The following is a 21,117-nucleotide window of genomic DNA, read 5'->3' as shown; positions in this document are numbered from 1 at the left end:
CGCCCCATTGGCCAGATTAAACCCAGCATCGAGGGACCTACCAATCGGGTGTTGTGGCTGACCAATCTTTTTTTAAAAAAAATATTTATTCCAATTTTCACAAATACATAAAAAAAATTTGAAAAAGACAAAATACAGTAGAGTAAGAAGGAAAAAGAAGACAAAAATTAAAAATTAAAAACACAAAAAGCACCACCCCTCCAACAAAAAAACAACAACAAAAAAACAAAAACAAAAACGTTTAAAAAGAAAACACTTCAATTTTTAAGTTTCATCTTTCGATAACTTATTTCCTCGACCTCCTCCCACCTCCCTTTTTGTATTCCAATTATTAATTATATCAGCAAGTTCTTTCCATCTTTCACTGCTTACTCACTTATTTATCTTAATCCATTTAAACCTTATTCTCCCATCAACATCTAGAAAGTTATCAAAACTCCAGTCTCATAGACACAAAAAAGGGGAAAAAAACCCTTAAATCTTATACCCTTAAATCCTAATATCTTATACCCTTAAGTCCTAATATCTCAAATCCTTATCTTATTTCCACTAAAGCCAAGTAAATTCATTCCACCATCTCCCAAGAGTCCTTAATCGTACAATATTATACTGAGTGCTTTTTTTAAAAAAAATCCCAATTTCCCGCCACCATCTCTTCCCCCTGGTTTCGGATTCTGCCAGTCTTTTCTATAAATTTTATCAGTCTTTTCTGTCAGCTCCCCTAATTCCATCAACCCAGTTCTCTTATGTCCGAGGCTCTTAAGTCTTCTCTCTGGTCTGCCTGCAAGTTTCTTTCCAGTGGCTGACCAATCTTACCCACCCACAACACAGGGGATTGGTTTCCAGGTCTCGCCGCAACACGTGCCCTCTTTAAGGGAGGACATGATTTAAGAACAAACCCTAAGGGAGGGGAACCAAAAAGCCCAGTGAGGATTGAGCATGCTCAGTGAGCATGGAATGCTGGCTGGCTGTCGTGAAAATGGAGGGTAACATTGCAACATTTTGCTGAGCCCCCACCCCTTGTATTTTCACATATTCTCCTAATATCCATCACTAAATTGTAACTCAGGCTGCCCTGGTTCTCTGTTCAACAGCTGCTAAAGTTTCTTCCCCCTTCTTTCGCATTCATCTTCATTTAGTTCCTCCTCGCCACTTCTCTTCCAGCCTTCTGTTTTATGGTATTTATTTTAATTCCTCCTAATATTTTACTTCTTATAAAACATCTGAGTCAATTTGGTACATCCTGTCATTCTCTCACTCCCCTGGTGAAGGCCACGCCAACTGCAATTTATCAGAAAGATGTCATCTTCATTTAACTAACCTAATTAGAAGCAGTTCTTCATGGCAACTAAAGCTTTGCAGAATAGGAGGCCGTTATTTATAGAGCTGCATTTCAAAACTTACAGCTTTCAGTTGACAATTATAATAATGAAAAGAAAAAAGAAAGAAATAAGCTTCCAGCTGGGATCTTAGACTTCCTATTGTTATGCAGAAATACAAAACAACCTCTGCAAAGCAAGAATCCTTTTATGGGTTGTTTATTATTCATATAAATATAATTTGTTCTCTGTTGTATATTTTAAAAGCTGATTTAAAAGGAACCTTGCAAAAGCCCACACAGAAAAACAGAGCCGATTTATACATTACACAGACTAATATGTTAAGCCTGATATGGTAACGTTTTAGATAGCAACATCTTAGATGAGCAAGGTTCATATTTTTTAAAGTTCCCTAATGTAAGGATTTCTTTCTACATATAAGCATATAGGCAAGAGAGCTAAGCTAAAACTTTCTCTGTAATTCTGGTAGTTTGTAGAATGCATGGCAGGTGTTGGCAATATGGCACTGCAGCAGCCAATATCTCCAGTGGTGCCCACAGCAGGTCTTAGTTAATATCTTCTCAAAAATCCACAGTGCAAGAGAAACTGTTTGTTCTTCCAGTTCAGTTCCTGTTTACACTGGCTCAGCTTCCCTGACATAGAACATGGCCCCTTAAATGTGTCCACATTTCATTGGATGTCAGGATTGGACACCTGCTCTCCATTCCATTCTGAACAGAGTGGTGGTGAAACAGGAAGGGCTATTTAGGCCTCTCTCCAGCAAGCGGTGTGCTTTGAATGTTATAGAGGCCTTTTGAATGTTGTTGATTCTGGTTGCTTTCCGGCAAACCATGAATACTCCCAAAGCAAATGATAGTGCATCTTTCTAAATTGCCCTTGCAATAATTTGCGGAACCTAAAGAGCGGTGCTAGCTCAGCGCTTTGTATTTAATTGGACTGATTGTACGGGGGGGGGGGGGCAGGTGGGGGGGAGGGACCACCACCAATACTGGTAGGCAACTTTATTTCATAATATGCAACAATTAGGAAGGGAGACAGACAGGGACTCTTGGAAGAGATATATAAAATTCACCCAAAGGAAGTAAACACTTTAAATGGGAAGCCATAAAGTATTTTAAACAGTCTTTTCTACTGATGCTCACAGTGCCAGTCTAAGAACCTACCAACAGAGAAGAGTCAAGGGTGATGCATCCCAGCAAGTAGCAGCCGTGAGCCGTCACTGGCTGTAACTCAGAAGATAACCCCTGTGCATTTATTTAGCGGTTTAATGGAGCTCCTTTGAATGCGTGTTTGGTGCTGTAATAATAATATGGGCTCAGAACCAAAATAAGCTAGTATTGTGTGGCCACATTCGGAATGTTTGCATTATTATAAAGGGAAATATCAAAATAGGACCAAAATGCCGCAGCTGCCTTCATTTGTAATTCCATGGAAGTACCGGTAATTATTAGATGTACACACAGTTCTCTGCTGCCTGCTGCACCCCAGGACCTTTGCCTCAACTTTGTACTCCGTTTGCTGTTCAAAGTATTTATTTACAAGCCTACTATTGCAAAACAGACAGCAGGAGCCAGCCTGAAAGATCTGCAGTGCACAGATTATTTTGCTGCCTTGTTACAAAACAGAGAGTTTCGAGAAAGCGATCCTGTGGTTCCTGTGATCTTCCATTGCAATCTAAGTTCAGATCAAGCATTCTGATCCCTCGCAAGAGGGGATGAGCACACTTAGCTCTACAACCCCTCCACTGCCCTCCTCCATGAATTGGAGGGATAACTACTGATGAGAAAGCCTTTTCTTCTGGTGCAGACTCTCAAAGAAATCTAGAAACATGGGTTTCCTGGGTCATAAATTATGAGAGAAGTCTACACAGCTGGAGCAGGTTCCCCACGGCAGATGTTTGCCTCCAACTTGTGGGGCTCAGGCTACTAGACTTCTTAAGTTGTGGATAACTGAGCACAGGTCCAAGATTCATACTAAAAAATTAGAAGCCCCATTAACCATGTATTTTTAGAATGCTGGTTTAAATGGGTGTGTGGATTTGCCTGTATTCGCCTTACTCTTAAATAGTGGGTGCAATGTAAAGATATGGTTTGTTTCTTTTTCTTTTTGAATAGTAGTTCTCAAGAGCATACCCTCCAACAAAATATTCTGATAAAAATAGGGACGCCCTATTTTATGATAGAAGGGACGCGGGTGGCGCCATGGGTTAAACCATAGAGCAAAGGGCTTGCCAATCAGAAGGTCGGCGGTTCGAATCCCTGCGACGGAGTGAGCTCCCATTGCTCGGTCCCTGCTCCTGCCAACCTAGCAGTTTGAAAGCATGTCAAAGGGCAAGTAGATAAATAGGTACTGCTCCGGCGGGAAGGTAAATGGTGTTTCCGTGCGCTGCTCTGATTTGCCAGAAGCGGCTTAGTCATGCTGGCCACATGACCCGGAAGCTGTACGCTGGCTCCCTCAGCCAATAAAGCGAGATGAGCACCACAACCCCAGAGTCGGTCACGACTGGACCTAATGGTCAGGGGTCCCTTTACCTTTACCTTTATTCTATGATAATAATAATAATACAGTGGTACCTCGGGTTACAAACACTTTGGGTTACAAACTCCTCTAACCTGGAAGTAGTTCCTCGGGTTACAAACTTTGCTCCATGATGAGAATGGAAATTGCGTGGTGGCAGTGGGAGGCACCATTAGCAAAAGCATGCCTCAGGATAAGAACAGTTTCAGGTTAAGAACGGACCTCTGGAACAAATTAAGTTCATAACCTGAGGTACCACTGTAATGATAATTTGCCACAGCCACTCTGTGCTGTTTTGAACGTATTTTAAAAAATAAGAAAACAAACATTTAAAAAAAAACTTCCCTACAAAGGGCTGCTTTCAGATGTCTTCTAAAGGTTGTATAATTACTTATCTCCTTGGCTCAGGGATTACCTAACTCCATATCCACCAACATTTCTCCGATGAAAACAGGGATATCCTACCATACCTTCTAACATTTCTCTGATGAAAATAGGGACATCCTAAGGAAAATAGAAGCAGCAAGATAAACGGCATTTCCGTGTGTGCCTCTGGCTCGCCAGAGCAGCGATGTCACGCTGGCCATGTGACCCAGAAGTGTCTCCAGACAGTGCTGGCCCCCGGCCTCTTTGAGTGAGATGGGCGCACAACCCTAGAGTCTGTCAAGACTGGCCCGTACAGGCAGGGGTACCTTTACCTTTACCTTTTAAGGAAAATAGAGACATTCCAGGATCAAATCAGAAACCAGGATAGCTTCCATAAAACCGGGACTGTCCATGGAAAATAGGGACACTTGGAGGGTTTGCAAGAGTATTTATCAGTGCTTTTTTCTGGGGGGACGCAGGGGTATGCATATCCCCAAACATTTTGTGAATCTAAGTTTGGCCTCATTGAGGGGCAGTATGAGTAGGAAAATGAGAGTACCCCTAAACATTTTTTTAAGGTGGAAAAAGCACTGGTATTTATCCTACTCAAGTCTAATAGCCATTTCTGAGAATCACATGTGTTACTATAGGAACTGGTAGCTATACAAGACCTCGATTATATTACATTTTGCGTACTAATACAGTCAACTCTTTCTTGGAAATTGTATCTGTGGGTTATAGGTTTTTATATTATAAAAACATTATTTGCTATGCTCAAAGGATTAATGATAACCAAACGATGCTTTCACATTAAAGTATTAGGGAGCAACAAGGCCCTTGTGGCATAGGTTCTTCTGTGAATTCTGAATTCAAATTGTAATGCAAGAAAACACAATGTATAGGAAATAAAAGAGGCAATACATATGCAATTAAAATAATACAGCTTTTAGCAGAACTGCTGCAACATGCAGAAAAATCATTAAGTCATCTGCAAAGACCCATCACAGTCCTCAAGTTTGGCAACCACTGATCTAATATTTATCTTCGTTGGGTGGTATTCTCCAACCCCAGCAGTTTCAAACTTCAAAAATGTGGGGTGCTAAAAAGTTGTAGCATGACTTGGGAATTCCAAATATATTTTGGTTAAGTTAATTTATTTTAGTTTCACTTGGTAAATAACTACATAAAATATTGACTTTTATGCTTTGGGGGGGGGGGGATTTCCAATAATTTTAAACTTGTCTTAAAATGTTTTTGTGATAAGTGATTAGATAAGCACCCTTGAGCATCTTTGGGGGTGAAGAGGGTTTCTGAAGGCCAGCATCTCTGGCTTGTGGAACCCTTTGCCTGGATATGGAGCATCCTTGCAGCACACCTATCATGTCTGCCTAGAGCCAGTGTGGTGTAGTGGTTAAGAGTGATAGTCCCCGCTCCTCCACATGCAGCTGCTGGGTGACCTTGGGCCAGTCACACTTCTTTGAAGTCTCTCAGCCCCACTCACCTCACAGAGTGTTTGTTGTGGGGGAGGAAAGGAAAGGAGAATATTAGCCGCTTTGAGACTCCTTCGGGTAGTGATAAAGCGGGATATCAAATCCAAACTCTTCTTCTCTTCTTCATTGTGGGGCAGGAACGCCTCCCCACTCCTTTAGGTGTAGCCCAGGCTTTGCACTCTTTGGAATGGGCAGGGTTTGGCTTACCCAACATTGAAGTTCAGTGTAGGTTCCTACTCTTCTCATTTCCCCTGCACATATTATAAATAAAACATGACCTTTGTTCAACCCATCACTTGTTTCTCAACTCTTTATTCCTGGGCCCAGCTGCAAAAAGCCTCCTAGACTTTTTGTTTTGGTTTCAAATCAAACTTGGAAAACTGCTTAATGCCTCAATAAATCACTCTCAACCAAGCCTGTGGTAGATTTTCCTTTTGCAACTTATTCCTCTTTGGCGGTAGAACACTAGGAATGTAGCCTATAAGCCCCTCTTTATAAAACCTGATTGCCACCTGGAGATTGCTACCTCAGAGAGAAGGAGAAATAGCTTTGATCACAGCTGCCAGGGCACTCGTATTGTTTTCTCTAAGCCTATAATGATGATTTTTTACATTATCATTCATTTCTGGGCTTACACTGCATACTGTTTCAAGGAGGCCTGTCAGCCTTTAATAGGCTGTCTTACAGAAAGTGAAGGAGAAAACTGAATTATTTTCTGTCACATTCAAGAAGTGAGCAGCAATTTATAATCCTGGATATCTTAGCAAAGTGCCTGTCCTGTACACAGAAAATATGCAGGAATCAAAGGAGAGACCAACACCATTAAGGTTTAAAACTAACAGAAATTGTGACTTTCAAAACTCCTTTGGGGACGTGCCTGGAAAATGGAAGGCGACATTTAGCCTGTTTGGATTCAAAGAATGAACAGAATACACAGAGAGGGGCAGGAGCACTGCAAGCAACTAGATTTCAGTATAGCTGTGCTGAATGTTTGCCACTGAATTGTTCAGAGTGACTATTGCACTGCTTAGGGGAGCTAAGGGAGAAAGGGAAGGCTCTTTTTTTTTGTGTCTTTTATCTTGTTTGCAGCCAGCACTTTCCTATGTGACTGCTGCTTCAAAACCACATTTTCTGTCTGATCTCCATCACTTGCTATCCCAAAATCTGTTCTCAATTTCTGTGAATGAGGCCTCCATTTTTCCTGCCTCATTCTCAATACACTTTGAGAATTTCTATTCAAGTTTTGGTGGGGATGGGCTTTTGCACTTGCCTTATTGTTATGAGGAGGCCTGCGGTAGTGCTCCGCTTTTCAGTAAACATTTCTTCAGCACTCTGCAGCCTTCCTGCTGTCCGTGCTACCTGATCTGAAAAGGCTACATGGGAGGAGTTACCTCACAATATACGGTATTCCCCACGGCCTTAACTGAAGCATAGACACCTTTTAAGGCTGCAGAGTGTCAACCAGTGGTGAGGTGATTTGTAGAAGGACAGCCACAAACACCTACTTGACAAAAACTAGCTTGACCATGTTAGTAGCCCTCTTCTGTAAAATCCATCACAGGATTGGAGGGAATCCCCAAACTCTTTAACTCCAAGCTCATTACAGTGTTCTTTCCCTATTCTGGTCAATTTATAGGAGGTTCTGCAAAAAGAGGCAGAGGGGAAAGACTCCACATCACACCGCGGATTGGCTCCTTTGGGGTAGCAAAGGGTTTGCCACTTACATGGAGGCAATCTGCAGGGTAGCCTTTCCCTTCTGTCTTGGCAAAATACTCAGCCTTCCCCAACCAGCTATTGCTGGAATCCAACTCCAAAATCTCTAATTATTGGCCATGATGGCTGGGACAGATGGAAGTTGGAGTTGGACATGGGACAGCAGAAAAAAAGAGGCAGGGGGATTATGAACATCTTTATCCTTGTCTCCCTCTCTTCCCCCACCCCAAATATTGAAAGATCTATAGAATACACTGTGAACTACCATCATATATCTTTTAAAAAATGGCCCCTGTGCTAGGAAGCAGACACAAAGTCAGTTGAAAAACAAAAGAGCAGAGGAATAGCTCAGCTGGTAGAGAGTATGAGAATCTTAATCTTGGAGTCATAGGTTCAAGCCCCACGTTGGGCAAAATATTCCTGCACTAGAGGGAGTTGGACTAAATGATCCTTGTGGTCCCTTCCAGCTTTGCAGTGCTGTGATAATCTGGTGCAACCAGACCAGACCTCACCTGTTTTGCTAGGATGTACTGTCCCAATACAGACTGATGAGCAGTGAGGATTGCAGACAGGATTCTTAGGCTAAAGAGGCCACCTCAGCATGCTCTAATTGCAAGTGTCCAAAGGTTTTCATGTAATGTATAAAATGGAGTGAGGTGGAAAACAGGAATGATATCTTGAATACCCTTTATTTTAAAATGTAAAATAATTTTACATCTGCATCATTATAAAATGAGATAGAGCACAGGAGAGACTATGCAAAATGCAGCCTTTTCTTTAAAATGTGAAGTGAGAAATGCCTTTGAGAAACATTACCTCTGGAAATCCAACAAAACATAGTTCCTACTGTGTACAATAACTAAACATAGAGGAAATTGGGCTTCATTATAAAGCTTTATTCACAGCATGAACCCAGAGAAGTGAGTGACCTTGGAAGAGCTGCTTTCATGATGTTTTCAAGGTCTATGCTTCTGCAGAATCCTCAGTAGTGTAACTTTGTAGAAACCCTGATTAAGAATTTGCCTGTTCCCTCCATTTCATTGATTTAAGTGATCTAACTTACATGAAAGATGTCCAGATGGATTAACATCAATTTGTGAAAACCATTCACTTTTTCTAAACCTTTTAGGAAGTGAGAGTGTTTGAGTCATCTTAAGCTATGTACTCTTCTGGAGCTTTTGTGTGTGGTCCACTGAATCCTGAATTAGGTACCAGTAACTTTATGGTGAGCCAATGTGAGGTTGGTTGCACTTTTCAGTTAGGCAGTGGAAGCCGGTTCATAAGGGCAAATGGAGCACTGCCTCACCAACCTCAGTCTGCCCTTAGCCAGCCTCCATCTGTTTCCCTTCTTACTTACTTACAATCAATCAATCAATCAATTACAGGGTGGTTGTGACTATCATCAGCTCTGGCTTCACCTACTATTCATATATTGCCCTACCGGTTCCAATGGGCAGCAGCTACCATTGCAGCTAGAGACTGGATCCTGGAGAATCTTGTTCTCTCCTTACTGTAAGCAAGATTAATTTTCAACAAGCAACAATGTAAAATTGCAATTAAAAGGGCATTTGATGAGGCACAAATCTGAGGAGTCATACGTACATGCTTCTGCTTGAACCGTGTTGAATAGTTTTATGAAGTAGTCTGTAGGTGCGCGCACACACGGTTCATGCCAGTAAAACATCTTTAGAAAACCCTCCCAGCTTTGTACACAATCGGTTCATAGCTGTACCCACCCTTCTTCTGCAATGTTTCAGGGTGAACACTTTGTGGGTATTCATTCAAGTTGTATCTGCGTAGATCCTATCCATATGATCTATACACTGCAAAAAGGCAAGGGTTCAAGTCACGTGGAGATAGCCTACACCTATACACCTCACATCTGTGTAACTTATGCATAGAGCTAATTAACATATGGTGGGAGTGAGGCCAATGGGCAGAAGTCTGCTCATCCATTCACACATTGATTGTAAATAGATTTTAGTCATCTGCATGGAACTACTGTAAAGCAAATGCAAAAATGCTAGATATGAAGCCCTTCACATTGTCAAAATGCACTGTCATCTGTATCTTTTCATAGCAACATAGTTAAGTTCTTATATTAGTATGTTTGTTTTTTAAAAAGCAATACAGTAGTACCTTGGAAGTTGAACAGAATCCACTCCGGAAGTCTGTTTGATTTCCAAAACATTCGGAAACCAAAATGTGGCTTCTGATTGGCTGCAGGAAGCTCCTAAAGCCAATTGGAAGCTGTGGAAGCCCCATTGGATGTTAGGCTTCCAAAAATAGTTCACAAACCAGGACAGTCACTTCTGGGTTTGAGGCGTTCAGGAGCCAAAACGTCCAAGAACTAAGCTGTTTGAAAACCAAGGTATGACTGTATAGAATAATCATGAAGATGATTAGCTATGCAAGGAAAATTTAAAGAACTACAATGGCATGTTGGCACACACACAAAAGGCAAAGAGACCCCTGGATGCAAGAAAACCTGATGAATACCTACTGGAAGAGTGTTCCACAGCACAGGGCCAGCAACACTCAATGCCCGGCTTCTGGTTAAGGTTAGCACTTCTGTAACATGGGTGACAACTAACAGCATTCCTCAGGATAATATAAAGCAGGGATGCAGACCCTGTGGCCCTCCAGCTTTCATTGGACTCCAACTCCCCTCAGCCCCAGCCAGCATGGCCAGTGGCGAGGGATGCTGGACCACAACATCTGGAGGGATAACATCTGATATAAAGGGTTAAAAGTAATTGAGGAGAAAAATCAGTGTGTATGATTAATGACAAACGCAAACACACTTCAAATGTAGTCAGCATGCTGTAGTTGTGGTGTCCGTTACTGACTAAGATGAAAACATCATTAAAAGCATGCATCTGGTGCTACAGAAATGTACCAAAATAAAAGACAAGTGTAAATAGGCTGTCTTTGGAATTACATTCATTAGGGAAGAAATATACTTAGTGGAGATTTTAACAAAAAGTAACATAGCGGTTTAGCTTGAAGAGTGAGTGAAGTGTTTACTGCATTGATCGACCTTGAAAAAAATAAGAGGTTGTTGTGGCTGATGCACTTTGTGCCCAGTAGGATAGAAGGCATGTAGGCCACTAGTAGGTAAAAGCCAATGACAGGCAGAGCCAGCTAATTCTAGTGGTGTCCCCATCCTCCTTCCTGTTGAGGCAATGCTGAGTTTAAGGAAGGGGAAATTTACAGCCAGTGTCACCCTGTGAACTGGATTTAAGTAAGAAGGCAGCAGATGAGGGCAGGCTGGGGTTGGCAGGGCAGCGCCCCAGTCTGGACCGGGCTTCACTACAGTGGTGCCTCGCAAGACGAAAAGAATCCATTCCGCGGGTCTTTTCGTCTTGCGATTTTTTTCGTCTTGCGAAGCAAGCCCATTGACGGAGTAGCGCTATTAGCGCTATTGGCTAAAAAAGGGCTAAAAACGGCTTTTTAACACTTGGGAGATTAGCGGTTTTGCTGCTAAAATGCTTTTAGCAGCTTAGCGATTCAAAATAAGGGGTTTTGGAGCGGGGGAAAAAATCATTTTTTTTTGTCATTTTTCCTCTTGCGAAGCAAGCCCATAGGGAAATTCGTCTTGCGAAGCGCCTCTGCAGACGGAAAACCCTTTCGTCTTGCGGGTTTTCCGTCTTGCGAGGCATTCGTCTTGCGGGGCACCACTGTATATTAAAGGAAAACTAACTCATCACAGTCATCGTTTTGTTAAGTCCTAACAATTAGGAATTTTGTAATAACAACCAAGATGTTTAGATTCTGACCGATACCATAAAACTCCCAATTCTGAAATCACATATGAATTGACGGCTGCAATTGAAGAACATCCAACAAAACAAATGAAAGGTACGGGAACACCAGAATCATTTTGCTCAATACAAATTCATAAAATCCCCTCCTCTGGCAAAAGCATAATCCAAATGCAAGTCTCCATCAGATTAAGCAACTGATAAAAGATGTTAAAAATTATTAAAATTCCTATGAATTGTTAAATGACTGGGAGAAAGGGAAGCTATGGTACATATTTCCACCAGAATTACAAAATGCAGAGGCTTATTCTCAAGTCCTTTTCTATCTACATTCCTGTGACAACTAACTGCTGTTGTTATTTTTAACATTTCAACACTGTAGATTTTTCCCCCTATAGGCAATGTTCCATCATGCAGAAAACAGAGTACTGATGGGCCCAGCATGTTTAGCTAGTAGCAAAAGTCATTTTCTCTATTCTCTATTTCAAAAGAATTTTGTGTAGTTCAAAACAAACAAGAAGTGGGGAGAAGCCAATGCCTTACTGTTTAATCCCAAGGGAATTGCCATTCAGTAACCTCTCTTATCAGCTAGGTAACTTACTGAAATGAATTGAATTGACTCTTTCTTGCTGATGATCATCCATTCACCTCTGCCTGTTTGAAGTGGAAATGCAGTTTCTTTCCTTTCTCTTCTCTTTCCCCACCCCCCAATTTTGCTAGAATTCCATCTCACCATTAGCTTCACTTTGACCTTCATCCTTTTTTCGCTGGTGATTTCCAGTATTTTCAAAACTTTGCACCTTTTGTAACAGAAACTGGTCTATGGAAGTTATCATATTTACTCACTTTGAAGTCATTCATATCTCTGCCCAACAGAAGTATAAATTAAAGTAACTGATCACAACCACATCTTTATTTATTTTATATCATGGGGTTTTAAGCCTTTTGGCAAAATCTTCCTTTTGAAACTGAGACATCTGGAAAAGTCGCAGAGTGAGGGTAATGAATTTGGTGTTGAGTCCAGGAGGAGGAACAGCAGTAAGCTGAAAAGAGTCTTAGAGTCTTACCATATCAGGGATTATCAGGTATTCTATAAACATTCACTGGCAAACTGATTAATATGATTTTACCTATAGCTAAAAGCTTCAAACACCCCCCCCAACACGGTATATCATGTATTTCACCTTTCACTTTAATAATAGTCAAATCCTAACACTGTACTGCCCAAGGAAGCCCATACTGTATTCTTTCTTCTAGCACTTTAGCCTGAAGAAAGCCAGTCAACTTCTTTCGCGAAAGTATTGTGAATGTATTGGTAGATCTGTGGCATAGAAAAGTTTGAGAAACACCTGTGGTGCTGGAGGAGACTCTTGAGAGTCCCATGGACTGCAAGAAGATCAAACCGATCCATTCTTAAGGAAATCAGCCCTGAGTGCTCACTGGAAGGACAGATCGTGAAGCTGAGACTCCAATACTTTAGCCACCTCATGAGAAGAGAAGACTCCCTGGAAAAGACCCTGATGTTGGGAAAGATGGAGGGCACAAGGAGAAGGGGATGACAGAGGACGAGATGGTTGGACAGTGTTCTCGAAGCTACCAGCATGAGTTTGACCAAACTGCGGGAAGCAGTGGAGGACAGGAGTGCCTGGCGTGCTCTGGTCCATGGGGTCACAAAGAGTCAGACATGACTCAACGACTAAACAACAACAACAACAACATATATCAGCCACTAATACATATACGGTATATATTACACACAAACACCCATCTTCAGTAATAAAAGCATAGGAAGAACCCTGTGGGATCAGTCAGTCTAGTCCAATAGCATCTTTCCCATGTCATAACTATTTCTCACCAATGATAATATTGATCTATCGTATAAGGTTGGCACAGGGTCACACAGAAACAAGAACAAATCACAGGGTGCATTATTTATTATTCATTAGTGCTAAACCTAATCTCTTCTACAGTGACAAAAATGAATAAAAACAAGAGGTGTCAGTGTTACTACAATAGTTAACAATGTTGTACTGAGTAATTTATATTATGGTTTGTTGTTTCAATGACCTTGACAAAGGTGGTAACAACTGACAAATGCTTTGTGTTGGGACTTTGATACTGTATATTTTATTGGCAGTGCAATCCTATTATATGCCTACTAAGAAGGAAGGCCCACTAAATTACTTGAGGCTTAATTCCAGATAAACAAGAATGGGATTGTGACCTAAAACTTATATATATAGTATAACACTCATGCCTTGTTTCTCTTTCTGCCCACCTGTGTCCTCCATTTTGGACCAACTGAACTCAGTTCAGCTTCTACATATGTATGCTTTGATCCTCTCATTGACACTGTTGTTATAAAGCTTTTTCACTGTTCTGTCTTGTTGGGTAATGTTGTGATATTGTAATGCTGTGATATTACATGGAAACAGTTCCTCAAAGCAGCAGGGTGTGTGTGTTTGTGTGTAATAAATGTTATTCTAGGTATTGTATTTTATTTTTATTTTTCAAAGTGAAAAGTTGTAAATATTCAGCTAAAAATCTTCTGACCAACAAAACCAGCTAATATAGACTGTGAAGAGTTATCGGGAATGAAAAACAATACAGAGAAAAAGTGTGCTGTGGCAGACACTTCCAACTTTTTAAAAAAGTGAAAAGAAGCGTAAATTTTATATTTTCTTATGTCAGAAATAACTGCCACAGCACACTTTTCCCCCATATTATTTTTGCATTCCCACTAGCTCTTCACAGTTTATTAGCAGAAGCCTCTTTCTTCCCCCTTAAGGTTTTAAACTCTGCTTGAATGGATCTTGTGTAATTTATTTCTCTGCCACTTTTCATCTTGTTCTTTGATTCTATTATTTTGGTCTTCTTTTTCATTAATCATTCCACTGGCCCACAGAGGAGGTAGCATCGTGGTAAACAATGATGCCCTTCACAGTTTTATTGCTCCTTCAGACCTTTGAACACAGCCGGTTTCACAGGAATTGCAGCTCTTTGTTGAATTATCTTTTTTTATTTCAAGCTAGAACATTAAACAGATACAGTTTTGTATTTGGTGGAGGCTCTATATGGTCTTGCTTTTCACAACACTGAGGTTGTATCAGCAGGTTTCATAAAGAAAGAGAGAAAAGAAATGAAGTTTTCCTATCATGTTGGCTGAAGCAATGAATTCACAGTAGCTACATATAAACCTCATACCTAAGTTAGTCATAAATTACCTAGCTGAGACTAGAGATGCTTGAGGAGTTTGATTTTTATTTTTTATTGTTTTGCAAATTCTGATATAAACTGACTTGATTCACACCTTCTGGACTAATGCGTGGATCTGAATGTGGTTCACCTTTGAATTTTAAATTTCTCCAAATTTTGCAATGTAGCTCTCAGGTTCAAATAACGTATGACCATCTAGAATGCCTAATGTGACATAAATTAACATTCAAAATGCATGTATAGATATGTATTTAAATGTGAACTTTTGCACGAATCTGTGTTGTTGTTTTTTAAAAAAAACACACAGATTAATGCAGAAATGGAACAGAATGGGCTTATGAATGAACATGTGTGAAAGTAGGACAAAGTTAGTTGTGATTAAAACCTAATCCCCATAGAGTGTAAACTTATGGTCACATCTACATCATACATTTAAAGCTTTACCTAAAGAATTCTGGGAACTCCAAGTCATCCAGTTTATTAACTCCAACAATGGTAGAGAACAGCTGGCCTCTTTGTTCTCACTCACTAGTATTTCAGAAGAATTCCTATCTTCAGGTCAATGGCGCTGCTATGATTGCACTTTGAGGACCCCAGGACCCTTCCACCCTAAATAAATTCACACATGCACATCTTTTAGCTTAAAGTTGATGGGCCAATAATTAAGACCACAGCTTTATTGATTGTGAGTGGTATTGGCTTAGGCATTGACAAACTGTAACTGACTCCTGCCCACCCTGCAGGGAGTCTGGAAGGGTAAACCAAACAAGGGAACTATTATTATAAATTATTATAACTTATTATTTATACCCCACCAATCTGGCTGGGTTTCCCTACATTGATGCAAATCGGCTGAAGCTCACCCCAGTTTCCTGTGGTCCTGGCATGGTCCTGGCATGGCCCTAGCCCCTCAAGCAGATGTTGGACGAGATCCAGCACCCCCAGATTCCTTTAATGGAATACCCTTTTCATGGAGGGGCAGGTGATGGCCACACTGCCCCTCCCTCACACAGCACTAAGTCAATGCCTAACCACCAAACCTTACAAAGTTGCGACAATTGCTAGGAGGTAGGCGAAAAGCAAATGCCAGTGCCAATCTGCCAAGTGGAAAAAATTCCTACCGGGCCCCTGCCACAAGACAGGCAACCAACCGAAGTCCCAAGCAAGGCCAAAGGACCTATACCAAGAAGGAGGGAGGGTGGGAGTTTAGCAGCGTGAAGCAAGTGCCCGTGACACCTCATGCTGCTGTTTAAATACCCTGCGATCGCATCCGCCCCATTGGCTATTGTGGCCAGTGCAATCGCAGGGGCCATCCCAGGAGGAGCTGGACAATGCCCGGCCCTGGAAATCAGCAAGTCCTGAAGTCCCATGCGCAAGCAGGACGCTCCATGAAGAGGATCCCATTTACTCACATGGATATTCCACAGGATGCCAGCATATTAACTGACTTAGAGTAGCACTCTCAGCTCTTGTTATTCAGAGTCCCTCCTCTACCTGAGATATATTGGTTATATCTACACCATCTGAATCCATGGGCAGAATTTCACCAGGACTTCAAAAACTGTCTTCTTGCCACCCCCATCAACATGAGCCTCGACCAGTCTATGCAACAGGTTCACTTTCCGGATACATCAATGCAGCAATATGATGAGCATATAAACAACACCTTATTAGTCAAAACCAACAGACTTCCCCATGTCCCCCTGAACTCTTCAAGCTTCTGTTGTCTATAGCTCAAACTTATGATACAGCCACATTTATTCCATCTAACTGAATAGGAGCTAACACTTTAAAAAATGACTGGTGTATATCTATAAACTGAAATGGCCACACAATGTTTGGACATAGGGAGAGGATGATGCAGATAAAAAAAAAAAAGGCTGTGTCAGTACCCTGGAATATTTTACTATGGGACAGACTCTGATCACAAACTGCCTGAGGGTGGAGAGCTGTCCTGCCCTAATTTGGCTCAAGGTTCTTAGAGGAAGCTGGCTCAAAGCAGAGTTAATTACTAGAAGGGCAGGGCCACCTCCGGAAGAGCAGAATCAAGTTCAATAGATCAGAGGCAAGATAGGCTATGCAGGATCACAACAGGCAGGGAAAAGCCCAGCCTGTTCATCAGAACCTTGGACAGATCACTATGAGAACAGTTTTCTCAGCAGCAGTTCTGAGACCTTTTGAAAGTTGGCTGGTCTGGACTTACTGTTAAACCCATCCCTTCTGAGGAGCTGTCTGTTTTTCAAAGGAACATTGGGTAGTCACGGTGCCTATGGCATGGGGGTGGTAAGGACTACAGCAGGGGTGCCCTCCATGTCTGAAGATACAGATAAAGTCACTTATTCTGCCCAATAACATCTAGAGGACTATAGATTCCTCATCCGTGCTATACACAGATACCTGGGAGGAAGCCTTATTGAAGACAATGGTAAATGCTTCCAAGTAAGGATGCACAAGATTACACAGTTAAATTCTTTGTCTTTTTGCTTGGATGATGGGTTTTTTATTATTTTTCCAGTTCTGATTCTTATATTGTTATCTTAACTATTCATTACAGCAAGCAACAGAAGCATTCTTATTTAAGAATATCAAAGCTTATAAAGGGATCCTTTAAAAAAAATCAAAACATAAAATAAAGCCTTTCAATAAAACTACCTTTGTGTGTTTAGGAAAGTATGTAAGCTATTAAAATACAATTGCTATGCTTGTCACACAGTGTTGTAGGGTATTTGCATTCTAATTTCTGCAGCGAACTCACCTGGAAAAATGTTGATTTTCATGCTAAATGTGTTCAAAGCATAGTGTATTGCACTCAAGTCAATATTTTCCCAGACTTCTTTCCTGTTAACAAAGTCTTATTGAATTTCACTGCCTTGACATTGTCTCCCGCCTGCAATCAGTAAAGTGCCATAAATTACCTACAGGCCTGTGCCAACAGAATCAGCCGGATGGGATAAACCACAGGAAGATCCATCAAACCCTTAGAAAACTGAGTTTAATATTTTTCGACATGCAGAGAATGAGGAAAGAGCAAAATGTTGTGCTTTTACTTGCCTACAGCCCTTGCCAAATGCCTCAGACCACAGCCAGATATGGAAACTATGGGGGATCTGTTGACGCACCTTTTCCACATGCTAGCATAGTTATTTGTATGGGTGAAGGTGACCTGCACATTTTCTGTACATACTTTCATCTCTCCCCACTACCCTCAGTTTACACTAGGATTACTCTGGAAATACTTGAATTAACACTTTGCTCTTCGATCAATAACTTGAACCCTCTAAGGTAACATAAATGGGAAACTGAGAAGGCCATTGGGAGATACAAGTCAATTTTGGGCACTGGGGCTCAGCTGTGAACACAGAAATTCTGAACTAGAGGAGTTCATTTCCACCATCACCCGCATTCTGAAATTCACAGTCAACACCGATCAAAGCATACGTGAAGAGTAGAGGCTGACTTTCAACAAGGTTTAGACATAATTCAGTTTCTTGCTGCTTCAGTTATTATAAGGTCAAACTTCCAAAATTTTACCAATCCCCCTGCCCCCAGTAAATGGAAAATTGCTGCTGCAGTCCAATGCACACTTACCTGGAAGGAAATCTAATTTAACTCAATGGGGCCTTACTTCTGGGAAGACCTGCATAGGATTGTGCTGTAATATATATATAGTGCAGGAATTAGTTTAAAATAGTAAAACTAAACAGGCAAGATGTGCTGCCGCACTACAGCACATTCAGATTCTTCATGTGAAGAAGCCCTATCCAGAACAAAAGCTTGTGATATAAGACCTTGGTGTCTCACATGTTTGTGCATGATTTTAAATCAAAGCTATTTTCAAATAAACTGCACTTTCAAGTTCTTAGAAATGGTTTTTTGAAATTATTGACAAAGAAAGAGTATCTTGACCACATACCGTACTTCTAAAAGTTCCATCTCTGTGTGTCTCTTGTTTTGTTTTGTTTTTGTATATGCTGGAGGGATTTTCCCCTTCCTTTGTAGAAGAAAATCAGTAAAAAGAGAGTTTTGTGTTGTCTCTGTGTGGGGGTTTTTTTTAAACGAAGACTGGTCCCAAGAGCAAATAAATGACCAGAGAAAGGACAAGTGCTGCTGAACAGCAGCAAGGAGTCTGATCAAGTACATTGTGTGATGGTTTCTGACACCAATTTAAATGGCTACCTCATTGTTAGCACTGCCCTCCTGCACAGCAATGACTCAATCAATCTGGCTTGTTGCCAGACAAAAGAGACAGTCTTCAAACTCTATCAAACAGATATACAAGATATCATTCCTGAGACAGGGGCCTCCATCTCTGTGAGAAGTGCACTGTGAAATGCCTCCAGCAAAACTTCTCCGGGGGCAGGGGGTGATCAGGAAACCTTGCCAATGAAACTAGAGAAGTTGGTAGGACTTGCCAAGAGCTGCTTGCAGTGCTCATTTTTAAATGGGTGGCATTTTCAACATATACACCCCCCCCAAAAAAAACCCCTCTAATTTCTTCACAGTTAAATTAGGAGTCATTTCAAATTGATGGCCTGCTGTTGTATTTGCAAGGCCAGCTTTCATCAGACAAGACCAACTGCTACAATAGGTGTGTGCTCAGAGCTTGATTCTAACCACTTACTTCAGGGATGGGGAACCAGTGGCACTTCAGGTGTTGGACTGGCAGAACAACCCAAGCCTTCTTTGAACCCCTCTGCTCAGCCCCACTGGCCTTCTGGCAACCACCACCTGCCCTGTTGATGCAAGCATCGCTCTGCTGGTAGAGAGCTCTGCTGAGCATGTGGGTGGGTGGGTGGAAGAGCTGCTAGCAGCATCCACACTGCCAGCAGCCGATTGAGAGCCCCAAGGAGGAGAGACGAAGGACTGGGCAGAGCCAGCCTGATAAGAGCTGGCCCTGCTGCCACCTTGTGAATCAGGTCTGATCGAGGTCAATCAGTACACCAGCTCCAACCCCCACCTCTGTCAGAGGCAGATTTAGGGGAGCATGACTGGTTCGGTCACACTGGGTGTGAAGCCTTGGGGATGTGGCAACTATGCTTTAGAATGGAGTGTGAGAGGCGGGACAATTTTTGGCATCTCACAGGGCACCACTGACACTTGAGACCCCAAGGTTCACCTCTGCCCCCATCTTCTGGTCCAGCCAACTGCTCTGTATAACACCACCAGACTGGGGGACAGGTTTTGATTGCTATCTAAAACACACACTCATCCCTGATCGTTGACCACACTGGCTGGGGCTGATAGAAGTTGGAATCAAACAAGATCAGTTTCCTCATTTTTGCTTCATTCAGTTTCATAACCTGCCATTCCTTCCTGACATTTTTATATTCTGCCTGACACAATTGACCTGGCTGAACAAAAATCCTTTCCAAGCCGTATATGAGAATATATTTTCCCCGACTCATGAATCTGGTTGTTTCAGTCAGATTTATTGATTTTTAAGTGGATTTCCTTGGCTTTACTGTTCTGATCCTCCTGGCCAAGCCTGCCCTAGACCATCAAGTGGTTGCCATACATGTAACTCTGTGGGGAAACTCTGGGAGGCAGTGGGGATGGTTTATTTCCACTAGTCCAAGCCACCTGGCATTATTTACACAGAAGAAAATCAAGCATTGATGGTTGCCTAGCCAAAATGCTGCCTTCTCATGCCCTCACATGACAGTTCCCAAACAACAGTGCCCAAACAAACCACACAAGCAACATCTAAACAAACAAAAAGGGAGAAAATAGCATTTTGGGTTTGTTGCAAAGACCGCTCAAAATGTGTCAGCCAATTATGATATAAACAATGTTTAGATTACACATCTCTAAAAAGAAGTCAGTAACAATTGTCAGTAACAATTGAGCACAAAAATAACATTGATTGTGGTGCTTTGTGCATTAGAGTTAATAGCTACAATTGAAAGGTGCAACCCTGTACATTTTGCAATTACTTTTTGAGAAACTGTTCCCATAGAATCCTCAAACTTCTCTGTAAAAGTCTCCCAGTTTCAAGAAATAGTTTGGGGATTTGATGCAAGAGTTCTTAGATGTTTGGTATTCAGCTAGTGACCTTGCAATATTTTCAGTGTAAAAATTCTAATTTGTTTTTGCATTTAGGGGAATTTTATAGGGGGGAGACTTGTGTGGATGCTCAAACAGTGCAAAAGTGAAAACATACAGCAGGAACTGGGATCATGCCTCCTAGCCCTGACCTCCATACATGCTTGGAAATTTCACAGAGACCTATGCATGCATACACACACAATGCTCTGAGCATGCAATCCATACCTTCAACTTTTGCAAATTCAGAGCAAGTGTACATAGGCCCTTGCTCATGTTCTGGGCAATGCATTGGCAGTTAGGGTTAGGGCCAGCTGCTGGGCTACTATTTCCTCTCCATGCATTATAAACAGTCCACATCAAACTGGATGATTTTGGATTGGTTGCATGTGCAGCACTTTCCTCTATTCCATACATCACACATCTACAGAGCAAGAGGGTGGGTGTCAGAGAGAGAGGGGGGGGGAATTCCTAATTTGGAAGATTCTTCATGGAATATTCTCTTTTATTCCTAATTGTTCTCTTCTCCACCTTCCATTGTTAAATTCTGTTCCAAGCAATGCTTCCCTTTATTGCAGATATTCCTCAATATGATTTGTACTTAAGGTCTCGTTGTCACAACTTCTCTTTCTCAGAAGTCTCTTCTCCACACAACACACACTCAGATAT

Source organism: Podarcis tiliguerta (genome assembly GCF_965153285.1).
Source record: "Podarcis tiliguerta genome assembly, chromosome: 7".
Lineage (NCBI taxonomy): Eukaryota > Metazoa > Chordata > Lepidosauria > Squamata > Lacertidae > Podarcis > Podarcis tiliguerta.
This window is presented reverse-complemented; position numbering follows the sequence as displayed.